General features: G+C 40.0%; 1 protein-coding gene across 2 annotated transcripts in view; it reads right to left on the minus strand.

Moving 5' to 3' along the window:
* Window positions 1–27829, minus strand: part of BMPR1B (bone morphogenetic protein receptor type 1B) — a 232785-nt gene that overhangs the window by 53757 nt on the left and 151199 nt on the right. Inside the window, exon 1 of one of the 2 annotated variants that reach the window (XM_042812106.1) lies at window positions 21458–21478. The exons of the other annotated variant lie outside the window; for it this stretch is intronic. The gene's annotated coding sequence lies outside the window, so the exon portion shown is untranslated. Of the gene's footprint in view, window positions 1–21457; window positions 21479–27829 lie in introns of those variants that run through there. 2 annotated transcript variants of the gene reach the window in all.

The raw sequence follows: 27829 nt of genomic DNA on the forward strand, positions 1-27829 counted from the left end.
CTGTGAAAACAGTGACATACTGGCTCCAGTTAAAATACATAATCCTTCATCCACTCAGTGTTCAAGATCTTGTCACAAGGAGAGAATCCACTGGTGGCAAACATCCCTGCCTTGCAAATTCACCTCCCAAGTTTGGTCTCATCAAGATGCCAGTGAGTGATTTAAAAGTAATCTTGGGTTTTAATAAAACTTAATGTAAATAGCATTCTTTGTTGTTTTTGTTATTGTTGTTTATTTAAATACATTATGAGGCCGCAGTTCTACACTGATGGTTCAATTTCAAATGAGAAACAAGGACTTCAGCAAGAGCTGATCAAACATATCACCCAGGGGACACGCTCTGTTTCTCCAGCACTTCACGGAAAAGTGGTATTTAAGAAAGAAGAAAATAATTAGAGCAACTCTGAGCCAAACCCAGCATTCAAGCACACCATTCTTTCCAAAACATCCTACAGTGTGAAGGCTAACACTGCAGTGTGGTAAATCTCATGGGGTCTTTCATAGTTTAATTAACACAGAGCTGCTTGGATTTTATGATGCAGAGAATACCCAAAGACACACATCCTTTCAGACTCTGGGTGACTATGTGCAAAACAGCTACAAGTTAATTACATCTGCATTTGATAGTAAACAGTTGTATTCTTCTACTTCAAGCATCAGACATTTAGCATTAGTTAAACATCCCTGGTGCACAAAGTCTCTAGTAGTCTACATGGTGGCTGTAGGAAACACTTTCCAGGTCTGGCAGCATGCCTCATCCACAATTTGGACTTTCAAGGGTAATTTTAGTGTGCTTCCTGTAGCAGACTACTTCTAGCAGCTCCTCAGCACTCCTTTTCTGTCTCCGTCACTCTTAGCCCACCAGGAAGGGTAGCTATTTAAGTCAATGCAAATTACATTTCCATTAACATTTTTGCTGCATTAAATGCATTTAAGATTAAAATGCATTAGAACTCTGGCATTTGTTTCTATTTTTCAACTTTTAGTGTTCAAAATGTCAGTCTTATGCTACTTTCTCTGGGATCTTTTCATGCCAATACAGAAAAATATTTAGATAGAGAACATATAAAGTCTATAGAGCAAATCTTAAATAATTGCTACTGACTGCAGTGACTAGAGCTGCAAGGAAACCTAGGGGAATTTATTGCTTACCTTGAACTGTTTAATATACTATTTTTCATAAACGTTTACTTCTGAAAATGAAACCAAATTATGCAAGAGTCTTAATTCTCCAAAGACATCTGTATTTTGCATTACTAGGAGAAGAACACATGAATGTTATTCCTCACAGAATAATATAAGAAGACCGAAGCAAATCTTAGCAGGAAGAGAGTAAAACATTGCCAAAATCCATCCACAAAGAACACCTCTTCATTCATCATCTCACACAGAAATCTTCATTTATATAACTTTAAATAAAAGTTTTAATCTGGAAATTGGGGTTGTAGGTATAACAGCCATTATAACAGCATTACAGATGAAACTGGCTCACATTGGAAGTGTTTCTGTCTTTGAAAAATAATTCCGTCTGTCCTTCAGCTTCGTGTTGCCAATGACCCAGACTGTGAAAAACAGCAGTAAAAGAGCAGAAAAGAATAGCTCTGATTTTCTTTTTGGGGTTAATTTCAGATTTTTGGCAGTGGATTTACTTCCATGCTCTATAGATCAGAGGCAAAACAGGTATTTGAATTCTTTCTCCCCTACATCCTATTACCCAGAAGTTCACCTTTATTCATTAACAGAAGGGAAAGATGGACTGAAGAGAGCAAAACCAGCTGAGTTTAAACTCTGCCTTTTGTTTCTCACAACACGCTAGGATTATTTATGTTTGAGTACGTAATGATGTACAGAATGATGCACTCTGCTGGGAAGCTGCACAGTTAAAAAAGATCACATCTGATGATTTAAAAAGTCTAAATAGAAGATAACTTGGGTTGAGAAACTTCTGATTCTGATCAGTTTAGTTTTCAATTGTGCATGTCTGCTGTATTTTTGAAAATAAGACTCCACTTCTCTTTTCAGTCTCTTTTGCTCTGATGAAAGTGCAGCCTTAAGTCAAAACCCTTTCGCCTGCTCCCATGCGCTGCAGAGATGCTGATAGACACACTTGTGAACAGTCACGTTAAGTGTATAGAAACAAGGAGATATATTACAGGGAGGTGCTGGAAATGAAACTCAAAGCTCTGGCATTTCCTTCAGAAGGGGTAAAGTACATCATGATCTTAGACTGCATTACTGGTGTCAAAGAGCCCCATAGTACGACTGTGCGAAAGACCTTAAACAAATAACCTCTCTCCGACTAAAACTGAGATACACTGTGAAGGCCCCTTACTTTGTTGAGGAGACTTTTCTCTAATTCCTGAATAGGCTGATACCTTAGTGCTTAATAAGTAAGTTTATAACAGCCTCAAATTATTTAGCAGATCATTAAGAAATTGGAACTCCTTGCCAAAGGAGTTAACATGCACATATCAAACCCAAAAGCATATGAATAGCCTTTGTATGGGCAGAGATGGGAGATCAATTCTCATTCTCTTCTGCACAATTGAATACTTCAGATTCAACCAAATGACAAATTTCGGCATTGCTCAATCAAGTAGCTAGATTGAACTGGGCAATTTGACCTATTATCTTTTATCCCATCTACCAGTGATAAATCATCTTAGTTAATCTTCCAGGCAAAATCAACAATTGAGCTAATCCTGATTAGGCTTAATATTGGTTGAATCACGTTTATGCTCACCCTGGAAAAACAGGTCACAGAAGTTAATCCAGCCTGTAAAAACATCTAAAATAATAAAAAAAAAACTATTAGACAAAGAATAAGTCATGTGCCCAGTCAGCTGTCATCTGCCACAGGCCCAAATTTAATGAAATTTAAGCACGGGCAACCTCTTTGATACCCTTCTTTTCCTCTCTTCTTTTTTACAAGTTCCTCAGCAACAAAAAGCTAAATGCATCCATATATTTCTACCAGAAAAAGCCTTCAGGGAGAGTAGGCAGTCTATAAAAGGAAGGGGTTCTCTTAACAGCAGGAAGAGTAGCTGAAATTTGAGCAAAGAAGCCCAGGTTTTACTTCTTCTTTTGCCTGACCAAACCTGACTGTTGGCTGTTCTGAAACCATCTGGACAAGGAAATCTTACGCTGATGGTTTGGGTATCACCAAAATTAAGGTTCCAGTCTTACTATGAGATCATTCTCCCAGAGGGAGGAATTTTCTTAGATCATCCAGAACTGCTTTGCTGCTAATGGCCAAGCAAGCCAAGTTGCTGGCTTGCTCCTCTTCTTCTATAAATATGCCTCAGCACACCTGAATTTTATAGCAGAAATAAAAGAAAATCCAAAACCCTGCTGCTAAACTTACTGCTTATAATAAAATAACTGCAGTGTCTTTTTTTTTTTTTCTTCAGATTAAGGAAGACCTTTTTTGGGCCACTTTCCAGGATGAAAAAACAGCTGTCTTTGCCAATCTCCTTGCAGGCAAAGAAAATGTTCAAGATGAACTGCTTTGATAGAAGACAGGAGATTAATTTTTTTTTTTTTCTTTCCTTTGCCAGGATGGCCTCTTCTAGAGTCAACTTTGTGATCCTGAAGGCACTTCCAGCTACAAATTAATTGCAGATTTGATGCATACTTATTGTTCATAGGTATCAGGAGTGATACGCTTAAAAATTCTTTACATCCTTGAAGACTACAAAATTAACTTCCCAGTTCTCAAAGTAAGCTTATGTAGAGCAATCTCTGCTTTTCTGTGATTTGAAGCATAGTGTAAGGAAACTGCATCTCAAAACTGGGCTTTGGAAGAGGATGATGGTCCCAAATCACATCAACTCTTGCAGGAGAAGAACTTCCAATTCACTGATGAAGCAAAATAGCAGAGATTGGTGAATGTCTATGCTGAAACCTATGCTGCTCAGTATGTTTTCCTTTTTAAATAGGATTTTAAAAGACTAATATATAGCCAAGAACCAGAATTGCCTGTTCTGGTTTAAGAATAAGCTCTCCACCCAAACAAAGTATTAATGTGTCACTCTGTATAATAAATACAAGACTTACTATACAAGGAAGTAGAGCAGAATGGCTTTGGCCTTGTCTAAAACTAATATATTTTAAGTCTATATATAACAAGTTCCTCTGACAATGAATCGTGTAATGTCTACAAGACAAAAAACGGCACACTTTGTTAGCTACAGAAAGACAGGTGGACCGACAGAAACTTCCACTTAGTGCTTTATTGGCCGCCTGCCACAGCTTGAATGGGAGCAATTATGAAAAAAATTGAACACATGACTTTAATAAGCTTCAATATGGATTGCTGTCTGGTAAAAACAGAGCTTTACAAAAAGTTACTCTGGGACTAGTCTTTGCTACTGGGAACAAATCTCTTGTTTCAGACGTCGATCACATATTCTTTGGATTATTTGAAAAGGTTAGCAAGAGGAGTGACGTGAAATTGGGGGTGACAGGAAGCAGGCTTGGGAGATAGCAACTCATGCGTGTGCCTGCGGGCAAGCACCTCTCCCAGCACTGCTGCATTTTTGCTCTTTGTGCATACGCACATTTATTCAAATTTAACACCTGGCAAAACTACATATTAACAAAGATGTGCTCAAACTCTTCACTGTGAGTGTAGTGGGAAACTGTAACTGGTTGCCCAGAGAAGCTGTGGATGCCTTATCCCTGGTGTTCAAGGTCAGGCCCTGGGCAGACTGATCCAGTGGATGGTAGCCCTGCTAGCTGGATGTAACTGGTCTTTAAGGTCACCTGCACCCCAAATCACTCTGTGATTCCACAATAAATAGATTACACCTAGTAGCAGACAGAAGGATCTATTTCCAGTTCCCATATCACCTGGAACAAGACTACTGCAGCAATTATGGATTGTTTTACCTTCTATCAAGAAAAAAAAAAAAAAAAAAAAACAAGACTGGAAAGGATAAGAGAAAATTCTGTTCCATTCAATAAGAAATTCCAAAGAATTATATCATCTTTAGCAGAAAGTGAAAGGAACAAGACTAATTTAAAATGACTTTCACCTTGAGTGGGACCACTGTGCAGCTTAGAACACCCAGTATGGCAGCATCAGAATTGTTCCACTTGCTGCAAGCTTGTCTTTTCCTGAATATCCTTTGATTCTGCTTGTGTTTTCAATGGCCATCCTCCTCTACGTGCTTTGAGACGAGCTGTGCATGCACCCCACACACTTTCCTATTTTCAAGCCACAAGTTCTCAAAAAATATGACTGCACAGTTTATAAAAAATCTTACACAACATAAAGGAACTGTTGCAATCAGATGGCTACTACAAAGCGAGTTTTATTTTCACAGGTTTTTGAAACTTTGCCCCAGAAATGATGGTATCCTCTCCTTTTAGCCTGACCCCAAGCTCCCTTATCTATAAAATAGCAATTATTAACAACAGTTAACATGCATTGATAACAGCTTAGTCTGAGACTCTTCTAACACATCATAAACTTAGTGAGGGTAAGTTCAAATAAAAGCAGCCATAATCTGCTGCACAAATACAACACAGAGAACAACTGGCTAGTCAATAATCTGCAGCATTAGACAGGGGGTCACAGGATTAATGAAGTCATCAGTGCAATAATTCATGAGAAAGCAGCTACTATATGAGGACGTATCCAGAGACTGCTCTGTATAAGATAGGAGAAACGAGCCCCCTGCTCGGGGACAGGAGAACCTCTTCAGAAGGTGTATCTTGCTTTGGGCAGCACTGCTCAAAGAGGACAAGAGCTTATGAAAAAAGCTCAGAGAGGAACAACTACAACTGTCACACATGGGAAAACAATGATCCATGAGGAATGATTAAAAGGAGAATGTCAGTCTAGAGACAAGGGCCACATGGTAACAACTCTGAAATAATGAGGAGGTCTCTGCTAAGAGAGATGGAATGCATTCTTTTTCCATGTACACTCACACAGGATGAGAAATAAGGGCTGATGTTTTACAGCTGAGATCTCTCTTAGACATTCTGAAAATGAGATTATATTTGAAAGTGCAAATAAGAACAGAAACAGATAGTCTATGGAGGTAACAGAATAATTGCCTGCTCCTATTTTAAAAAATCTCTAGAGCCTTCTAGGCTCATTTTCTGAAAACTCATGACTTATCTAAAAATTGATCCAATGGATTTCAATTTTCAAAGCATCAACACTTTCTCATGTATTTTCAGTTTTTTATTTCAGAACATCTTAAATTCTATTCTGACCTAATAAACAAGAGAACATAATTTAAAAATGACTATTAGTTGCCAAACAAAATAAAAGATCCGTCCTCCCCAGAGCTCTAATCAACTAACCTTATGTCATCATTGTTGTGCTCACATTAGAGTATGAACAGACCAAATACAGAATCAGTCTTAGTGAGAGTCTGAAATCATCACTGTTATCACCAGGGAGAAGAAAACAAAAAGGGAAAAAGCTACTGTCAAAGAAATGCTAAGATTTAGAACTAGAGAACTCAGGCAATAAACTGTTTAGAGGAGACATACGGGAGCTCTGGAAATAACAAGACTACAGTCTTTTGTTTTTTTTCTTTAGTTTCAGAATTTACAGCAAGTCCTGGGCTAAATTAAAACATATTTTATTTTTATTACTGAATCTGATTCTGCAGTATGTTTCTTTAGTTGTGATAGCTTAATGTCAGAGGAACAGTGCAATGTTTTCTAATCTCCTTTGAGATAATTTTTAATGAAGGAAAGAAAGCATCTTTTCCAAGTAAAATAATCCATAACACACTTGTCTTCAGACTTTTAATTATTTAATGTAATTTCTCTATGAAGACACTAAGATTCATCTACAAAGTCTTCTTTTATTCCAAAAGACTGATCAGTAGGTTAAAATGAAAAGTGACTTAACTAAATATATATATAGAGAGAGACTTTTCAGTAAAAATGAAATTCTAACAAACAATGTAAGTTTTGTTTTTTGCCCACATTCAACATACATATGCTTGTGCAAATTGTAGCATTTACCAGTTGAGGCTTGGCTACTTTCATCCTTTCCAAATGTCTTTCTTTACGCACTAAAGAACTTTTCATTTACCACAGAATTGCTATGTATGCACACAAAAGTGAATTGTTAACTTATAGGGGAAGGTGGAGAGTAATATATTCAGCCTGGAGTGAATGTAGAGAATAAATAGTCAAGGAATGAATAAGCATGAACAATAAAGGAAATGTGGTAAAAAGTGTCAACTCTGCTCAACTGAAACTGCAAAGCATTACTATTGCTTTACTCAAAACAATAATGTTATATGTCTAGAGTAAGTCCGTAACAGGCCAAAAAATATTTTCATAAAAGGGAAGAAAAATGCTATTTAGGAGTCCCTCCATGTCCATTCTCAGGGGTTTAAGGAATCAGATAGCAAAGGCTTACAACATTGCATAAATTGTTGGAATTTCTTTATCGTGTGTGTCCAGAACATTCCCAAAGAAGCAGCCCTGGACACTATGATCAGCATCCCGCTCTGGGGTGCATGCAGGTGTTTTGAAGGAATTCTTGTCTGAAACCTGCTTTGCCACTGTTATGGTTTTGGAGATGTTCTGAAAAGGGAGCTCTGACAACAGCGCTGAGCTTTGTTTAGAGAATGTAATCCTCATTCTCCCAGCTGCTGACAGGAAAAGGCCACATCTTGCTTGAGTGAAAAATTCCTTTCTCAAAGTCAAGGGATGAAAGTGGTAGAGAAGAGCAAATTTCTTGCCTGAACTGCAAACTTAAAACGTCTGACAGATGGTTAACAACATCAGAAACAGCTTTTTTTTCTATTCTTAAACATAGATCAAAGTAAAAAATTTCTACCAGGTGGTATTAGGCATTACAGGGATACAGAAAGCATCCAAATAATAACCTGATCCTCTGGATTACTGATCCTATAGAAATGAATGGAGCGGAGGGTGTTACACTCTTGCAATCATAAGCTATTCTAGTGCTGCATTGAGCATTATTTTGTAATTAAAAAAAAAAAAGCCACTTTTTATTTAAACGAAAATGCAGATCTTGGATACATACATTGCCATGACCCTTGATTTCCGTTTCCATCCTATTCCTAGAATACTGTTAGTGTGAGTACAAGGAAATTATTTTTTGAAATGTATTGCATAGTTTGACTTTTTTCCTAAACAACAGCAAAAACCTAGACACTGCCAAACACATTTAAATAGTATGGGCATTTAAAAAATGTAATTTAAAAAATTAAAGGCCACAAAGTTGAGAAAAAGCGTTGGAAGTAAAACTGACATGCCTGACAAGGAAGCGAAGTGAGCTGAAAAGCTACATAAACTTGTTCAGAGGAAGATAATAGGCTGTGGAGAACTGAGTCAAGTAGGAAACAGAGGAAGCGGATAAGGAGGGGAAAATTATGGCATGCTTCTCTATTGCTTAGTATGGCACTGAGATTTGCTGAATCACACTGCTCTTCTGTGGAAGACTTTTCTGCAAAGCCCTGATAAATCGTCCTGTCCCTTTTCAGAGTGAGAAATGCGAGGATTTGTAACTTATTATTTGTATCACTTACTCTGTTCACTTAAAGGAGAAGTTGCATGCAGTAGATATGCCTGGACGTCATGCTGCATCATGCTCTGGTTCAGTGGGTCTGTGTACAGCATGGTGAGACTTCTATTTTCAGTTCTTTTTGAGAGAGAGTTTAAACAGCGCCAAGTATAACCACATTACACTAAAAGCACACTTTTAAATTACCAGCTTAACCATCCACAAAAGATGCTACAGTAATACTCTTCGAAGTTTGTTTCATAAAGGGTAATTATTTTTGCCTGAAGAATGCTATTTTTTTTTCCCCAGAAATCTAGAAGGTAGATATGGTAGGTGATCCCAACACACTACAAATAAGCATGAAGTAAAACAGAAATGACTCCACCAGTAGTTTCAGCCAATGTATAAAGGCACTTCCATTGATAGAGAGAGCCCACTCAAAAATCAGCATCCCATCTTTTTGGTGAAGCCATTTTGCAATCACATCAGCAGTCTGCTTCACCATGCGGTTGCCTAAGGGCTACAAAGGGAATGGCAATGGGGAGAGATATCCTGCCTCCAGCATTCACAGTGAGGCTGCTGTAACCCAACTGTGAAAGCACCGACTTGGAGATTTCGCCCAACCTGCCCCTCCTCTGCCCCATTGCCCTGTATGCAACATGTAGTACAGACACCTCTTTGTCTACCAGGGATTTCTGAAACTAAATTTAATGAACTTTCAGATACCACAATGATGGGTGTCTCAGGGAAACATGGGAGGAAATTAATAATTACAGCCTCAGCAGGTTTTGAATAGCATGCAGTAAATAAGGTGATGGTTACACATCGAACAATGAAAGTAAAACAGAATGCTGAATAGGGGCTCATTAAGCAAGTGCTGCCCATCTTTATGTTGGAACAAAGCAGGGGTCCAGTGGAAAAGCTAATCTGTTAGTTATCATGTAATTAAAGCCTGCATAGAAATGCTTACGCACAAAGGTCAAATAAAGGTTGCCCACAACATAAATACAGAGGTCTTAAACAAATCCAGTAATGGTATTTTCATGCAAATTTTTGCTTATGTATTGTTACATACTTTGAATGTAAAGCTTACCAGGCAGAACTCACTATCTTTGTATCTCTGTAAATAGTCTTTCTAAACAACGTGTTATTCACCTGAAAATTTACTAGTTTGGATACGTTAAGAGTTCGAGGAAATTCTTTGGCCCAGATGCCCAGATCAGGCAGGAGATCAGCCCAAGAGATTCAGTCTGGGCTACTAAGGTTAGGATGCACACCTTTCCTCCTTTCCTCCAGCACATCCCACCTCTGGTCCTTGTGGTACAGACTTCACAAGTGAAAATCCTGGTTGTGAGACTGGCAACGAATGAATGGCAAAACTCACTTCCATTCTATGAGGGAAATTTGTTCAATGTGATTTTAGGTTAAGCCATGCTGGGGGAAAAAAAATATATATATATATATATATATATATATATATATATACACACACACATATATATACGGGCATGTAACATGAAAGAAGCTTGTAGTCTAAATGCACTACCAAAGGAGTACACAAATTTGGAAAGCTATTTAGTCCAGCATATGGAATAGAAACAGCCTTTTTTATATATATATGTATATATACAGATATTCCTATGGCCTGTCTCCACCTCTGGAGACAGCTGCTCCCAATTAACATATCTCACAAACAACTCTGTGGTATCAGACTGTATTATTATTTCCATTTTGCAAGAAAAAAGGTGAAACAGGAGAGCAGACCAGGTTCAAGAAGGTATCTTTGTGCTTCTTGCTGAAATCAGCTGAATTTGACTTAACCGAACAGTATCTATAGAGCTGTATCTGCAAAATGGTTGTCCATCTAGGTGGTGTTACACTACAAAGCTGCAATATGAATCTAAGATTTTTAATTCTCTATCTATTACATCTCTAAAAGATCACTGAACAATGCTGATCTGTACTAAAAGATCATGTAACCCTGAACGACAATCTGCACATTCATAAAACTGGTCTGTATTATTTCCTTCAGTAAAGTCTTCTATTCTGTTACTACCACAATAGAACATTAAACAGGCAAGACATTTGGAAAGAAAAAATGAAAAGAGTTGTTTATTCCAAATGGTCGCTGTGGTGGGTTTGATGGCTCTTTCACTTTCTGTCTGTGACTTTCCCTCCCACAAATATTGTCCACACACTAAAAGCAAACTACAAACTTAAAGTTTATAAACACAGAAAATACAAAAACTACTAATGCTGTCATGCAAAAAGAAAAATCTTGTCATTTTAGCTAACTGCTTCAGAAGTGAAAGTAATACATTAAAATTTACAAAACGTCTATAGTTAGCTCTTCAAAACCATTCTGACGACAAGTAAGAGTTGAACCTAACTACAGGACCACAGAGCTCCTTCAACTCTTCAAGTACATGTATGATACATGCTTGTCCACTAGCAGAAACATGCAATCTGGAGGGAAGGCAGAGGAAGACATAAGTTGTCAGAATTTTCTCTCCAGTGCTTGCTTTCCCCAGTTGCCAACAAGCATACCAATGGCAGGCACACAGCCCATCTAATAACTGCCCACCAAAAAGCATGAAGGTGCTTTCCAAAGCAACAATGTTTATGCAAAGACATAAAAACAAAGGTACAAATATTTGCTCTTAGCAGATGCTGACATCCAAAGTTGTAAAGCTACAGATTACATCCCCTCCTTGCTCTCTAAAAATGCTGAAGAAACTACAAACGTCTCTTACAGAAACTGAAGAAAAATAGGAGCTTCTTCACATTTTAAAAAGTGTGTTTTGGAAGCACAATTTATTTTCTCTTCTTTTTGCATCATCTAGGCCTTTATTTCTGTTATCTAAAATAAATATAAGTTTGCATATATTTTTTACAAAAGGAACATATTGTTAAGCTGATTTTAACTTATTTTGAGTGATGAAATGATGGGATAGTGCACAAGCATGTTTAAGGGTAATGTGTTTGGCATCTACTTCCTGAGGCTGAAGTAAACTCGATTACAAAGGTTAGATTTTTATATAAAGGACTGTCCAGACACTTTATATGCGTCCATAATTCAGGGCCATTCCATTTTATCGGTTTATGAGGTTTAGTCTGTTCATCTTTGGTGGTATTATTTTGTTACAAAACAAACCATACACAACTCAAGTGCATGTTCACATAGCTTGAAAGAGTCTATAGGATTCTCCCCCCCAAGGCTCCCAAAGAAAATGTTCTGAGTGATTTATGGAAAAGTTACAACATTGTGTTGTAGTGGCAGTAGATACTCCAGAATGTGTTCTGCCCAGCTCACACAAAGGACTGCAATTCCCTTAGAGAATAGTTAGCTTGCACCAGTTTGATGATCATAGCTATCGGAACATAACTACACTTCCCTGAGTTAGCACAGCTTTTTGCATGGAGACAGTAGTCTAAGAGAATTTCATAAGGCCACTGCTGAAGAGGAACCATCAAACACACCATCATCTGGCGTTCCCTGCCCAAAGTTTCCCTTACAAACAAGTCTCTTCCTAGCATTTCCTGCAGACTGCGATCATACTGCTTTCAGTAGAAGTGCTCCACTGATGTAATTTATTGCCATTTTTTAAATTTCCTTTGATTACTCCTTATCTTTCTTTTTTCCAGTGACAAAAACACTCTACTAAACCATTTTTTCTTCTGTAGCACTTCCAGCTCCACAGGCAGCAGTATCTTTTTTGATGCTTTCCCATTCCTTCCTTTAATTCATCCATATTTTAATGCACAATTTTCAATACTACCCCAAGGAAGGGCTTGGGGAAAGGACAGTCTAGGAGCAAGGATAGGAACAGAGCCTGTTCTAGGCTGCCCCAAGGCAGCTTTGCAATGGCATCTTGTTGTGGTACCTCAGCTCAACACAGTTGGGCCCTTGCAGCTCAAGTTTCAAGCTTCTGTCTCTGGTAGTCAACAGTTCAAACTCTCACTGCCCACCTAAACCATTTATTCCCATTTACAGAAACCTATTTCTCTAAATTTCCTTTATTTTAGTTGTAGACAGAACTTCTCCCGCCTCCATTCTTTTTTGTTATTTTTTTCTCTTTTTTTAAAGGAGTAAATATTAATAACATAACTACAGAATAGCTTTTTTTTTTTTTTTGCTCTCTTCTTTTTAGTGATGCCTCCTGGTATACAGGAAGCAGCAAAATCAAACACGTCTTTAGGCACATAGCGACAACAAAACTGTTAAGAAAGTATAAAATAAATTACATTTAAGTAGTGATGGAATTGATGAGATCTTCCAGTTCTTTGAAAACAGATTAGAATGCAAGTGAAACCTAAATTTATTCACAAAATGTAAACCATTCATTACCAGTTCACAAGAAGATTATGTTATTTCTTCATCTGTAGCTGTATTTTCAGCTGTTGGCTTCCCACAGGCAGCAATCATTCATCCAACAAAATCTACTTGGTGGCCCATATTCAAATAAAACAAGTTTAGCTTCTTAAATAGAAATAATGAGTTCCCATATGTTACTCAGTCAAAGTGAAAAAAAGGTTATTATCATGTGATATTGATTTAATCAGGAGGCGTTCAGATTTAAGAAAAAAGGAATTTCTTTCAGCTTCCAAACTCTAGTTAGCACTGAAAGGTTAATATCAGAAAGTCCCAGATGAGCACTGGGCTGCCCCATGAAAGTAGACACAATGTATCCATCTATAAGAATGCAGCATCTCAGGAATACCCATTTTCAACAACCCAATGTTAAATACTGTTATCCTATAGAAAGATGCTGCATAATTTATGCTGAGGCATCTCAGTGAATAAGTGCAACAAATACTATACAATACGTGATATCTATTTTGGTAGGAGGAACCAAAGCATAATTAAATAAAAGCCAACAATGAGGAATCAGACCATGTGATGCTTTTGTTTGCCTTTTATTTCTGATAGAAATGAGTTGCCAAGAGGAGATAATGCTGATATCCTGCTCAGAGAGGTGAAAGAATTGTTTTATCTATATTCTTCACACTGTGTGTTTAAATATAATACATATGTAGCTTGATCTCAACCTACATGAACATAGAATTGGATTATTAATCATTACATTTCAGAACATAACTTTTATACAATTTTTTTAAAAGGAAAATCTGTCCGGTTGATGTAAGGTTCAATCTGTATTTAATTTATCAATCTGTATTGAATTTATCACAATTAACACAAATCATGGCAAATCTGCACAGAGTGAATCTGCACAATAACAAATTGGTTATTTTTAAGTTCTTTATTTTTGATTCAAGGTTGACTTGCTAGGATTTCCCACAATTTGTCATCCAGCCACTTCATTTTCTTATGTAACATTTAGAAGGTAAAAATTGGATCCAAGAAAGAAGGGGAGAAAAAAAAAAAAGTAGAAATAAATGATAAATGTTAATCCTGATATCTCCACTTAATAGAATAAGTTATATAAGTAAAGGTTATCTTATTGTTTGGGCTGATCAGACACAGAGACACAGAACCAGGCTGTCTATCAACAGCCATAGATGGTACAAAACCCAACTAAAGAAAGAAATGAAATCCATTTGCTTCTGAATTTCCCAGTGCTCCTGTGTAGTCACAAAGACGTTCCATGGCTGGCAAGAATAAGAAAATTACTAGAAACCTTCTGCAAATGAAACCCAGCTGCTTAAGCACAATCCCATATGTCTCCTACACTGTGTGGCTCTGATAGATTAAATTGAGCATAAGAAAGAGATGAAATATTTATGAAAATTAAATTTGCAGAATGCATGTCAGTAAGCCTGAAAAACATTTCAAATGAAGACAGGAAACCACATTTTTCACCCAACCAGGTTATGGTAGGTTATAGCAGTGGTATTCACACAAGCCTCTAAGATGCCTATGTTTTCTGCAGCCCTCTTAGCTTTTACTCAAACCACTGATTCCAGAAGCAGCGACCACAGATACTGACTCTGACAATGGCGTATCAAGTGTTTGTAAACAACACACACAAATGAAATACTATGTTTTACTCCTTCTTCACCAAAAGGTATTTTGAAGGCTGCAAAAAAGTTTATATCACATGAGGTATTCAGTGTAGTGACACTAGCCAGAACAGAATATTGCTGGAATGAGCAAAATCCTTGTTAAATATTTAAGAGAATGCTTTCAGATATTTAAGTAAATGAATACATTCTGAAAGAGACACCTTCAGGCTGTTTGTTTACCAAATGTTCATATTTTCCTTGTACTGGCTTTCTCAAAAGAGCTATGAAAGAAAAGTTCTGTGGGGTAAAATAGTCACAGCAACAGAAAATGAGCTAACATTTAGATTCAAATAAAGTGACAGAAGCACAATATACCTCCTGCTTTTTCCAATGGCAAACATCTTGCATGAAATCCCCCCAGATAGCTTGCATCTCTCTCTGTGGTCCAAGTCTTGCCTGTCTCAGCAGATCTGTTGTCACTACAGCAAGCTCTGCTGATCAGGTTTTCATTTCCTACCCAATCCTACCTTTCATCTCTTTAGAAGTAAATATCTTAGAAAAGGTGACACTCTCTTTTCCAGGTGCTTTTCTATCTCTTTATGGGATTGAGAAACCCAGAAGATCTTTTAGGGAGATAATCCTTCTGATGGTTTAGCACTCAATTACTCCAAATTCCTGCATGATACAAATACCCATACACACATGGAACTGTGACCTAAAGCAAACAGATGCGGTTGTCCTAGCAAAGCAAAATCGAGACACAGCATTAATATTTATACTGAGGATTAATAATAAAGAGGCTGCAGCAATCTGTGCTGCTTAGCCCTGACTTCAGCAAACCAGAGACACAACTCTTCCCATATTCTTGTGCTGCTTGAATGCCTTCCACCAGCATGCCAGGGCCATGGGATAAACCAGGACACTATAATCATCCCAGAGCTGATCCATGATTTATTTGAAGAAGCAGAGCAAACAATGTCTCCCAAACTCTTTTTCAAAGGAGTAGCAACAAATATTCTATTTTCTTTTCATGGGATGTTTATACATCAAGAATTGAGTATCTTCTATGATGCTAAAGTGATACCAGGCAGATATCAGCAGTGAAATTATGATGAGTCCTACTTACATTAACAATATCTGAAGTAACAGTTTAAATTTGCTGATCAAAAATATTAGATAATATCTCCTTACTGCTAGTTTACAACATAAAAGACTGAAAAACAGAAAGATGCAAACGGAATTTAGTAAATTGATAGAGTGGACTTCCTTATAATCCCTAATCTTGACATGATAGTGCTATATTTCTTTTATCAAAAATTTAAGCCTCCATTTCTGTCATGGTACCCAAAGCCCTGTCAACCCCCAAAAGATCATTTCCATTTAAAATTGCATAGGTGTTTTACATTACTTCCCAAGTAAAGACTTCATGGTTAATTTGGTTAACAAATGGCACATTTAGTTTCAGTCCACTCAAATATTCTGCAGTCTAGCTATGAAACTGAAACAAACAGCACCCAAAAGTTGTAGGAGAGAAGTGTTTGCTGAACTGCAAAATAAGCCTGGCCTTTAAACCCACATCTTGTCAAGGCCAGATAGTGGAGGAGCAGACACTCTGTGAGCGATAAACTCCTGCTCAGAACATGTGGGGGCAAAACATGCATACCTTGTGTGTCCTGGGCTGAACTGCACCTTCTAGACAAGTGAGGTGGTGGAGGAATATAGGAAAGAAGACGCATATCCTGCTGTCTTCCCTGCAGGTATGATGCTAAAGAGATCAGATTTCCAGCATCAGTGACGCTCACCACAGGTCACTTTTATTGCTGATTAATAGTGAGAGATTAATAGCTGGGGATACCACATAATGGCTTCAGCACAAAACTCCAGAGCACACAGCCACAGCTATGCCTTTAACATGTGCTCATGCTTGCAGTGCTTTTTGCCATATGGTTACTGGGGTCAGCTTACACTTAAAAAATTATTATTTAAACACATACTAAACAATAATACTGTACATCTACCTTTCAAATAACACAGCCCAAAGGCTGCCTGTCCTCATGCCTCATCCTTCAGTTTCACACAAGCCAAACAACGTCACCTCATATCTTGCAAGTGCATGAATGTTTTATCAGAGTGCAAAAACCCATGGAGTAGTACTGAGTATTGCCGCCAGGACTCAATGGTCTGGCATTTCGCCAGATGACAGCTAGACCAGCAGGTGAACACAAATCTCTTTTTCAGATTAAAATGAAGTACAGTACTGCCTGCTCAATCCCTTGAGCAGTGAACTGTGTGACAAGTAACTACTCTCAGGAATTTTGTTACATCAGGTTTATATACTCACCAGCTTGCAGCCATAACAACTGTGGTGACTCCCTGTGGCTTTGGATCTTTTGGTTGTAGAGGCTGATGTGTCATGGTGCGGCACGAGGATGGAGCACACCAACAAAGAGGTAGGTGTAAGTGTTTACTCTGTAGGTGTAAGCATCATCCTGCTCCCATAAGACACCGCTGGCTCCAGCACAGCTTTCTCCAACCTTCTCTTTCCTGTTTTTCATAAAATTACCCTCTTGTACTCAGAAAAATCCCTCATGATTTCCAGGAATCAGCTTTGGACCAGCCTATGACCTGCTCTGTGCTCATTGGGAAGGCAGAAGGATCTGTCAAATAAATATCCCATCTATATCCCACAAGACAGGAAGGAGGGAACCAGGACTTGGCACATGTTACGCTACAGCATCTTAAGGCTATCCACATATAGGATTGATATAGCTATTTAGTGATTTGCCACTCAGCCACCCATGCAACATTTCTTTCTTTTTTTTCTTTGGAGCCAAACTTTGGTCAGATTATGGAATATAACCTACTTTCCCCCCAGGATATAAGAGATGATTTGGCAAAGGGAGTTTTTACTCCCCATTTGTTTTACAACACAGCTCTCTCATTTGCCTCATCAAGCTCAGTAAGCCTTTTTTTTTTTTTTTCAATGACCAGTTAACTTAAAATTTATCCTATGTCAATGACAATTACCTTTCTCGTCTTTGCTGAAGATTTCCTTAAATGTGAATTCCAGCTTTGAAAATTACCACCTGCAGTTTTGCAATGCAAGATAGAAACATAAAATAGCATTCTGTCCAAAATCCTGAAGACTAAATCTGCAGTTCTATCTGACTGAACTGATTTACCCTCAACACATGCTGTCAGGATGACCCTTTGCCCTCAAAATTAGGAGTAAAAAAATTAAACCCAGCCAAAAATACCCCCAAAACATCTAGAAGATAACGTCAAGAACAGTAATTGCTGGTCCAGGTAAAACAAGTGTAGTCAGAAGTATTTAAATTCAAATTAGAAAAAGGCATTGGTCTTGTGGATAGAAAATAAGTCACAGATGTAGCAAATGCCTTGACTCACACTGAGGTTTTTGTCGTAGCACTGTGTAACACACCCGCAGTCTCAGATACAGAACCCACTGGGTACAGTGTGGGCAGAGGGATCTCCATCCAAAGCAGTAACTTGTCACCAAGACAGAAGGATGCAGCATTCAGCAGATTTCTGCCCTGAGTGCAATCTGGTATCACATTTTCACTAACAATTTAGACACTGAATTAGACGTGTTTGCTTACAAAAAACTGCACTTGCTACTGAGCTGAGAAGAGTGCACATGAGCAGGAGGACAGGACTCAAACTGAAAAGTGTTCTCAAGAAATGGGACAAGTCAGTGAGAAAGCCAGGTCTGCTGTTCAGACAGTACAACATAATATGCAGACAGTGTAACATAACGCACATGCAATGGCACAAATAAACAATCTGCCAAATGGCCTTTCTCTGAAAAAGGATCTGCAAATTACAAAGGCTTATAAGCTGAACACAAGAAAACAACGACAAGCCACTGTGAAAAAGGGAAACACTGCACTGTGATGTACAAACAGCCACAGCCCAACAAGTAGCTCTTCTGCAGCAGCAACTCAAGATCCCTTATTAAGCGCCGGGTGCTGCACACCTCCCTGCATTCAGGGTAAACCCACTGTTCCATTAATGATATGGCTACAGGTGCTGTAGTAATGATATGGAACCATCAGCACCCCCATGGGCGTATCTCCAGGCAAAATGCAGGCTCCACAGCCTGATCATCTTCTCAGTGTGATTACTTTGAAAACAGGCACTTGAAAGTGCAGAAGTGGAAGCATCTACCAAGCAAATTTAAGCTGGAATGAATACTGCTTTAGGAAACTTTGCGTTTGGCCTGAGGCCAAATTACTTAAAGGATCTCTTAATTTGATTTTTAGCATGCCAGTCATAACAGCTAGCCTGGAAACTGCCTAGAGCAATAGGACTTGGACACATAACCTAAAGGGTAGGAGGACGCAAAGCACTACAGTCATGTAACTGAAAAATAAATTAACACATTAACAATATAATTTAACAGTGCATAGTTTTGCAATTTTTTTTTTTTTTCCCAGTGATTTCTCTCCTAAAATTATCCTAAAGCATTTGGCTTCATTTGCTCCTACTTTCCTCTCTTCAATTGCTGAGAGGCCTTGGGCCAGCCTCCATCCCCTTCAGCTCTCAGGAGGAGACAAGGAGCATGTGAGAGCACTGAGGGCTGCCTTGTGGACTCCCAGCACCAACCTCTGCTGCAGAGCCATGCTGGTCAGCACACAGGGCTTAGGAAAGCAGAAATGGCCAATCTGAACAAGGCAATGTTTACATTTGTTGCAATTTGGACAAGCGCTCAAAAATCAAATCAAGCTTCACTCCCGACTGATGGGAGCATATTTTCAAAGCAAACTGAGTTCAGGAACTCAGTTCCTGGATTTCAAATCAGACTCCTAGGAATCTTCCTGTGACATGTAGCTACAGTGTTGATCAGATCTAATATCTGGGGAGCAACTTTGAGTACTTTTTTCGTGCTGATCTTTGCACCTTCTGCAACCCTCTGCAATGGTGCAGACATCTTGTCACAGAACAAAAGAATGGTTTGGGTTGGAAGGGACCTTTAAGATCATCTAATTCCAACCCTCTGCTATAGGCAGGGACACCTCCCACTAGACCAGGTTGCTCAAAGCCCCATCCAGCCTGGCCTTGAATGCTTCCAGAGAGGGGGCATCCACAGCCTCCCTCGGCAGTCTGTTCCAGTGACACACCACCCTCACATCTTGGTCTCCTCCAGGCCAAAGGAATTTTCTGGGCACAACTCACTGCAGTTCTGCTACAAATCTGCATATTACCTCGGCAGATGCTCCTATGTCAGAGTGCAGCTCTGGGGCCAGTCATCACACTGAGATTGCTGGTGTTTTTAAGAGCATAGCTTCTAAATGCACTTTCAAATGCAGCTGATGTCTGTATTTCTAAACTACATTAGATGTTAAGGTTTTTCTTTCTCTTTTTTTTTTTTTTTTTTTTGCGTGTATGGTTTTTGGTTTTTTGTTTTTTGTGTTTTTGTTTGTTTGTTTGTTTTCTGCATTAGTAACTCCGAAGATAATTTAGGAAGCCCTTTGTTTTTTCAAGTGATCACACTGAAAAGAAAGTGCCAGATCACTAACACATTAGGAATGTTTCCAAAGAAATTAGACACTAATAAAACTCAGATACATTTATGGCCAGCATCTGATTCTGGGTGAGCTGTGTACATCCCCAGCTGCACTGCCCGCTTGAGCAGCAGAGGGTGCTGGCAGAATACCACAGGGTCCTTTCCAATCATCCCCAGGTGGGTAAGCAATTGGGCCAGAGCCTGCACTGAGGGTCTCTGAGAATGAACAGGACCACAGAATGGATTGAAAGAAGGGCTGAAATAGCACCTACAGCCTGCAAGATCTGCTTGTGCTTTGCAGAATTGACACAGTGCTCACTCCTATGCATACACATAGGCTATGAGATGCTCGGTTGATAATCAGACAGAAAACATGACTTTCAGCAGTTTCTTTGGCATACAAAGAAAACCATCAACCGGTAGTGGCAAAAGCTGCTACCTGGCACTGCAGCCCCCCCGTCTACCCTGCATCCCATTTCTACCACCCCCCTGAGCCACCCCATCACACAGAGCTGCGGGACAGGTGGATTGCATGAGTGCTGCTGAAGCATCAGAAAAGCTCACTCTGCAGACTGAAGATTGTAGGTGAGGTCACAGAAAGTTTAACTGTTTAGTAAACGGAGCTGACTAATTAATAGAGAAAAAATAAAAAACTTCCTTGCTTTGTGTTCTTTTCAGATGTGATACTCAGATTGCTAACAGCCAAAAGACTCAGTGCTTTACCACCTTATTTGCAACATCTTTAAAGACCCAATGTTTAGCAAACAAATAAAATGACTCTTCAAAGACAGCAATGTACACTCCTTCCAAAGAACATCGGTTCAGGAACGAAGCACACCACTGTAAGCACGTTGATGAACTACAGAAAACATGCCTTCGCATTTGCCAACTACTGAACTGGCTTTCAAATGCAATTGCTGTAAATACATTTCACTCATTAACACACGTTCCATATTTTTCAGTCTCCATAATAAATCTGCCACGATTGTGCTGTCAATCAAAATTCTGCCTCATTACAGTCCGTTTGCTGCTAATTAGTGCCCCCTTCTCTTATTAGCTCTGTCAAATTTTTGCTTCCTGATGATTAAATATAGCATTTTCATTTATCATTGGACTGATGCTTTCCTATTAGGACTTCAGCGGGAACAAGTTCAACCTTCTCACTAAAGAAGCACAACAGTTCTTAGTGTTCTTAAAAAAACAAACAAACAAACAAACCAAACAAAAAACAAACAGCAAACAGCTCGCTCTGAGAAGGAGTAATCAGGCAAAGTTAAAGCCTAAAGCCACTCAGGATTCCTACGGGAAGATTTAATCCACCCGGCCGGCGTGTGAGGCGGCGCACGGAGCCCGGAGCTGCTCTTCCCCTCCTGCCCCAGCCTCGCTCACAGCACGAGCCCTCCACCCCCCAAACCCCCCCCCCCCCAACCCCCTCTCAACCCCCCGGCCGCACGTACCGGCTGCGCTCCTGCGTCTCGGCTGTGAGTCCCGGCTGCTCGCCCCGCTGCTGCTCCTCCGCTCGGCCCCGGGACGCGAACGAGAAGCGGCTCAGCAGGGGCGGGCCGCGGGCAGACTCCGTGCGCCGGGAGAGCCCCGGCCCCGCCGCGATCGCCGCCCCCCTCCCGAGTCGCCTTACCGGGGTGCGCCGAGCAGAGAGCGGCTCCCGAGCGGCAGCGGTAGGAGGTGAGGAGGGGGAGAGCGTGAGCGGAGCGAGACGCCCGCCCCGCAGCTCGTCACTGGACAACTGCTGTAAGCAGCGGGGGAGCCGGTGGCATCGCTCAGGCGCTAAATGAGTTCCTGCGACATGTGCGCGGGGCTGCCGGCGGCTCAGCCGGGCTGCAGCCCGAGCCGTGCTGCCTCAGCTGGGCTGAGGCTGCAAAACGTCCGCGTTAATTACATGTGGACAGTTGCTCAAGAAAACGCTACTTTCTGTGGCTACACGAGTTTCGATCCCTTACCAGTTGCTCAAGCAGGATAAGTGGATGCAGTCCCAGCAGATAACCCAGCAACAGGTCTGCTCTTTGGCACAGCAACAAGCACTAGAAGTGTTCTGCCATCAAACAGAACAAGTACAGGGTCTAGTTCGTGAGCAAAACAGAAGTGAGATCTTGCAAACTTGGAATGCAGAACTACACCAGCAACGCTACAGACTGATGGACTGCAACGGACAGACTCCCAACTATCACTAAGCAAAAATATATATATATAAAAAAAACAAGAGCAGGGTACTACTCATTTACATACCTACCTACAGGTAGCAATTAGCAGTGAAAACACTAATAACGAGAAAAGCAGCTTTGGTGATTCGTTAGCTTCTTTTTTACCAGTTTGTTCGGTTTGGCACTGACACTCTCTCTACTCCTGCAGCTAATGAGAGCCTGGCATCTCAGTGAGCAAATCTCACTGCCGTGTTTTGAAGGGTACTTCACACTAAAAAGAGCGAGCCAAAGATCCACATCCTTGACAGCGCTTAGCAAAATGAAAATTGCATCCATGAAGTGGGCACCTGGCAGCTGTCATGCAACACACAGTAATAAAGTAGTAAAACCCAGCTGACCAAGAGCCATCTTCCTAAGCTTTGTCCAGATATCAAAAGCCCAATGAGTATTGGTCTTGCCTTCCCAGTGATGGGGGGCACTTATTTTTCCTTTCTTTATCCTTGTTTAAATATCCATGCCCTGGTTGATCAATATGTCATTTTGCTGCATGAAAGCAACAGAAACATAGATTTCTATACACATAATTGGAATACATCATTTATGAGACTGTTCGTGTTTTCATTGGAATTACATAGCAGTATATAACGTGTTAGCATCTAAGCTATTCTTTTTTAAAGAGTCCTAATTACAGGTTTGCTCCACACTTAATATCAGTTTGCATGGGAAATATTCTTGTACCTCACATTTAATGTATATGCTGTGTTGCTGTGTATATGCTTGATGTCCTTCCCAGTCTCCCATGTAAGCACAAAAAAGCAGAAGAGCTTATCCAAAAATCCCAATCTGTCATGTGTCGTACGCCTTTCACTAGAAGGACAGGGTGATGCTCAGTGAGCTTTCAAACTGCAAGATGTGGAAGAATCATTATTGCAGACACATGGGATGCACACCACAACTCTTGGTTGTGACTGCAAAGAACTGGATAGATCTAGACTTGCAAATGATGTAATTTGAAAGGCTACCATTAAAAGCATAGGGAATCTAAACTGAGATGCTTTTAGGATGCCACAGAAAATAATTTCTTGTGCAAAAATAAGTTTTTATAAATGTATATGTACTTCAAGTTTGTATCTGCCCACAAATCTAACTACTCCACTTCAGTAGCGAGGTAAAGTGCATGGCAGTAGGAGCTCAAGTACAGCTGTTAACATGGTTGTTTCTTGAATAACACAAGAGGTCTCCCATCCCATACTCCAGTACTTCTGACCTTAGCACAGAATCATAGAATGGCCTGGGTTGAAAAGGACCACAGTGATCATCCAGTTTCAACCCCCCTGCTGCATACAGGGTCACCAACCACCAGACCAGGCTGCCCAGAGCCACATCCAACCTGGCCTTGAATGCCTCCAGGGATGGGACATCCACAACCTCCTTGGGCAACCTGCTCCAGTGCTTCTTCACCCTCTGAGTGAAAAACTTCCTCCTAATATCTAACCTAAATCTGCCTTGTCTCAGTTTAAAACCATTCCCCCTTGTCCTATCACTATCCACCCTTGTAAACAGTCATTAAATGCACAAAGGACACCATCCCATTCAGCACAGCAGAGATGTGAAGATAACTCAGTTCTGGGAAGCCACTGAAAGAGAGAAGCTTTTTGCAGAGAGATATAATGATCATATTTTTCTGATGTCTTCAGTGTTCAAGATGTGAGCTGTAAAACTAAGCAATCTTTTCTATAGTGCATTTTTAATGAGGGGCGGGGAACTCCTGTTGGTATTAGAGCACAAAGCAGTACAAATAAACAAGGCAAGAAATAATGCGCTGTAATTACAGGACTTCTAGGAAGGCTGACAGTGTTCATGGATCTTCCCCTCAGTCTTGTGGAATAGGTCAGATTTGTAATATTCATTCACTGCATAATGTACAAGAAAATGATTGCACTGATAGGGAAATCATATTCCCAAAAACGGGAAGAAAATTTTCAAGATATCATAAATGTGGAAAAGATACTTCTACATCATAGAGGATGACATAATTGTTTCCATAGTTGTTAATGTCATCAATGATGTAACTGTATCTTTAATTTCTTCCTGCTAATTGTTGTATTTCTTATAAATTCTGTGTTCTGCAAAAGCTCTTTGCCCATTAAAATATTTTTCTAAGCCAAAACACAAATCAAGTCTGAATTAACAACATTTCATTGCTTCCCTCCCCCCCTACTTTGGATAACCATCCAGCATTTAAACTACAGTAAGTAACAGTCACAAATTGAAGATTCTCCCTTCATACAACCTTCCTTACTGATGCTTTCTCCATGAGAACTTGCAAAAACAAATTCTTCAAGATGCAATTTTCTAATATTTTTGCTTTTCATGTGGTGAAATATAAGATTCCCATTCACAGTGCACAAACTCAAAAAGAACAAAAAGATGCTTTTAGTCTACTTTGAAAAACCAGGGCATTCAAACCCAGGAGTAGGCAGACAACAAAAGCTGTGATGCGTTTAGAAATCTCTGAAAAGACTGTTAAAAGAAGGGACTTGAACAAATTTTGCCCAAGTTTTTCCCCTCCCAATCCACACTTGGAGAGCTTCGCAATATAGCTCTGGTGCACAGGGGCCAGCACTGCCTTGCAAACAACCCCCAGCCCCCTATACGCAGCATGGCTGAAAGAGCCTTCTGGTATTCCAGACACGTATTCCCTCCTGGTTACTTTGTTTTTTATAGCGTTTTGTTTTGTTTTTCAGAGTGTTGCCAAAGCTTGTCCTCCCTCCATCACCTCCCCCCATTTGGAAAGGGGAAAACGCAAGCAAGAAGGGAGAAAATCCCTCAACTTGTCCAAAGTATGCAAGGATGATTTGTGTTCTCACTTATGGGGTATGACTGTCACTGTTGATCTGCTTTCAGGCCTAGATTACATGTGATAAGGGCTGACCTTATTTGAGCATTCACACATTATGCACTCATGGAGAGCACGCTGGACACAAAAGTCCCTCAGATGTTCTGGGCATCAATCACGCTCACAGCATGGAGGCTGCCAAACTTTTCTTCCATTTAGCTCGAGAGAGGAGAGGGTAGTCCAAGACAGACTTAATAAAGTTTAAAGCTCTGCCACAGTATATTCGGGGCCCATTGTCTCTTAAAAGTGTGCTTTTCAACAAATTCTCTGCAGTTACCATGGGCAACTATTCGTCTTTAACAAATTTGGTCAGGGAGACTGTAGGGAGGAGGGCAAGTGAACAAAGAGTTTGCCAGATCATTTAAATAACTAACTCAGTTTCTTTCTTTTATTTCTCACTATTTACAGGCAAAGTCATTTTTATATTCAATCCTAAAAATTGAGTAACTTCAGAACATATCTTAACACAAATTACAACCTTAGGAACACATTAAACTTATTGTCCATCACATGCAATTTTCAGCAAATACTTACACTCATTTCCTCAAATAATGCATGCTTCTGTAAAGAATATATTATAAACAACGATCACCGCTGATTTGTTTCATCTGTTGTGATAAAGGACACCTCTCTTTAAGCTTTCCTGATTTCATGAGAATTACAACTCATTTGCTAAATCTTCTATTTCAGTCTGCGCATTTATTTAAAATTACAACATACAGTCAGTTGGAAATGAGAACACAGCAGATAATGCATGTGCTGCTCCAAAATGTACTTACCAGCAGGGCCCAACGTAATTTGTAAAGTCTAAATTTCCATGGAGTATCAGCCTTACAGACAAAACAGACTGCAAACATTCATACAAATAAACAAAAAGCCCTCCAAACCATCCAAAATCGATCTGAAACACTTCTTATTCCCAATTTATGTAGACACAAAATGACCCTTAGAACAAGGCATGATTTGCTTTGCTTACATGTTTGTTAACTCTGAAACCTACTTACACCACGTAAGCTTGCTTTCTTTCACAACTGTTCTCACCAGCAGTAAGACTAAGCAAAGGCATTTGTCATAAGGTTGGAAAAATATAGGGAATGCATTTGTTAGCTAATGTCTTTGCCAAGGATGCTCTGAAGATTTCAGCGTGTTCTCTCTTTTCCAGTTTTAGGTGCTCTCACTGATGGAGACTGTTGCTGCAAGTTAAGAAATGTGTTCACAGTATGATTTATCTTATCCTGGGAAGAGAGACTTGAGGGTCCTGGTGGACAAAAAACTGCACATGAGCCAGCAGTGTGCACTTGCAGCCCAGAAAACCAACTGTATCCTGGGCTACATCAACAGAGGGGTGAACCAGTATGATGAGGGAGGTGATTGTCCCTCTCTACCCTACCCTTGTGAGGCCCCGTCTGGAGTACTGTGTCCAGGTCTATGGCCCCCTGCACAAGAAAGATGTGAAACCATTGGAGAGAGCTCAGAGGAGGGCCACAAAGATGATTAGGGCGCTGGAGCACTTCTCCTGTGAGGACAGGCTGAGGGAGGTGGGCATGTTCAGCCAGGAGAAAAGAAGGTTCTGGGGAGATCTCATTGTGGCCTCCTGGTACTTAAAAGGATCTTATAATCAGGAGAATTTTTACACCAACAGTGACAGGACAAGAGGGAGTGATTTTAAATTAAAAGAGGGGAGATTTTGATTAGACGTTGGGGGAAAATTTTCACCAGAGGATTGTGAGGCATTGGCACAGGCTGCCCAGAAATGTCTGGAGGTGTCCAAGGCCAGACTGGATGGGGGCCTGGGCAGCCTGACCAGGGTGGCAACCTTGCCCATGGCAGGAAGGTTTATCAGATGGTCTTTAACATCACTTCCAGCCCAAGCCATTCTAGGATTCTGTGTGGGGAAGTTCTGCTGCTTTTCCAAAGTCCCCGCTTACCCCCTTTTTTTTTAAACCCCATCAATTTAAAATTGTTTCTCAGCTGTGTGTCAAATATGACTGATCCTCAAGAAAAGGAAGGAGCAGCATGCTGCCAAGACAGGAAGAGGCCTGTGGATTGAACCCAAGGAGAAACATTCTTGAAATTTGAGTACTTTATTGTGAAGAAGGGAGTATGAGCAATACACACAAGGACGCATACAGGTGCTCACTCCATTAAAAGTTCATTTGTGTATTTGAAAGGAATTACCACATTACAGAATAAAGGTGCATTTTTCAGACAAGGGAGATCAAAGTCTAAAAGTGGAAAGAAAGAATGCATCTTCACTTTTTCTAAAGCTCCTTGCTAATTTGCGTATATTTCAATAAGGAATCAACATCACAAAAGGTATATAATTAGGAAAGTTGAAGGAGTTTGGATGTGTTCGACTAAAGCAGAAACAACTGTAAGTAGTGTTTTGTCATATTCTGCCTAATGTAGTCTACCCAGACTGCTGCTTGAGCACTTAGACATCTGGGTGGGAGCCTCACAAACAGGAAAGCAAAAGCACATACCAGCCATCAGCTCAAACAGCTGAGGACCCTATCAAGATAACTCCACCACCACAACTCAGCTCCTATCACAGCGCAGGCTGCTGTCTGGATGTCTCAGGCTGTAGCAAAAGAAAAGTTTGCTAAACTGCAGAGGCTAAAGGTACCCCCGAAAAGTCATGCACCACTCTCTGAATTGGCACAGTGGGTCAGACCAACAGCTCAGTTAGCCTGTATTCCTGTCTCCAATAAAAAGGACACGCTTTTTATTATTTTTTAAATGCATCGTTTTTTAATTTCATTGAGATGTCT

The sequence above is a fragment of the Centrocercus urophasianus genome, unplaced genomic scaffold, assembly GCF_019232065.1.
Source record: "Centrocercus urophasianus isolate 14NV4802_14NV808 unplaced genomic scaffold, USGS_Curo_1.0 seq_13, whole genome shotgun sequence".
NCBI classification, from domain to species: Eukaryota; Metazoa; Chordata; class Aves; order Galliformes; family Phasianidae; genus Centrocercus; species Centrocercus urophasianus.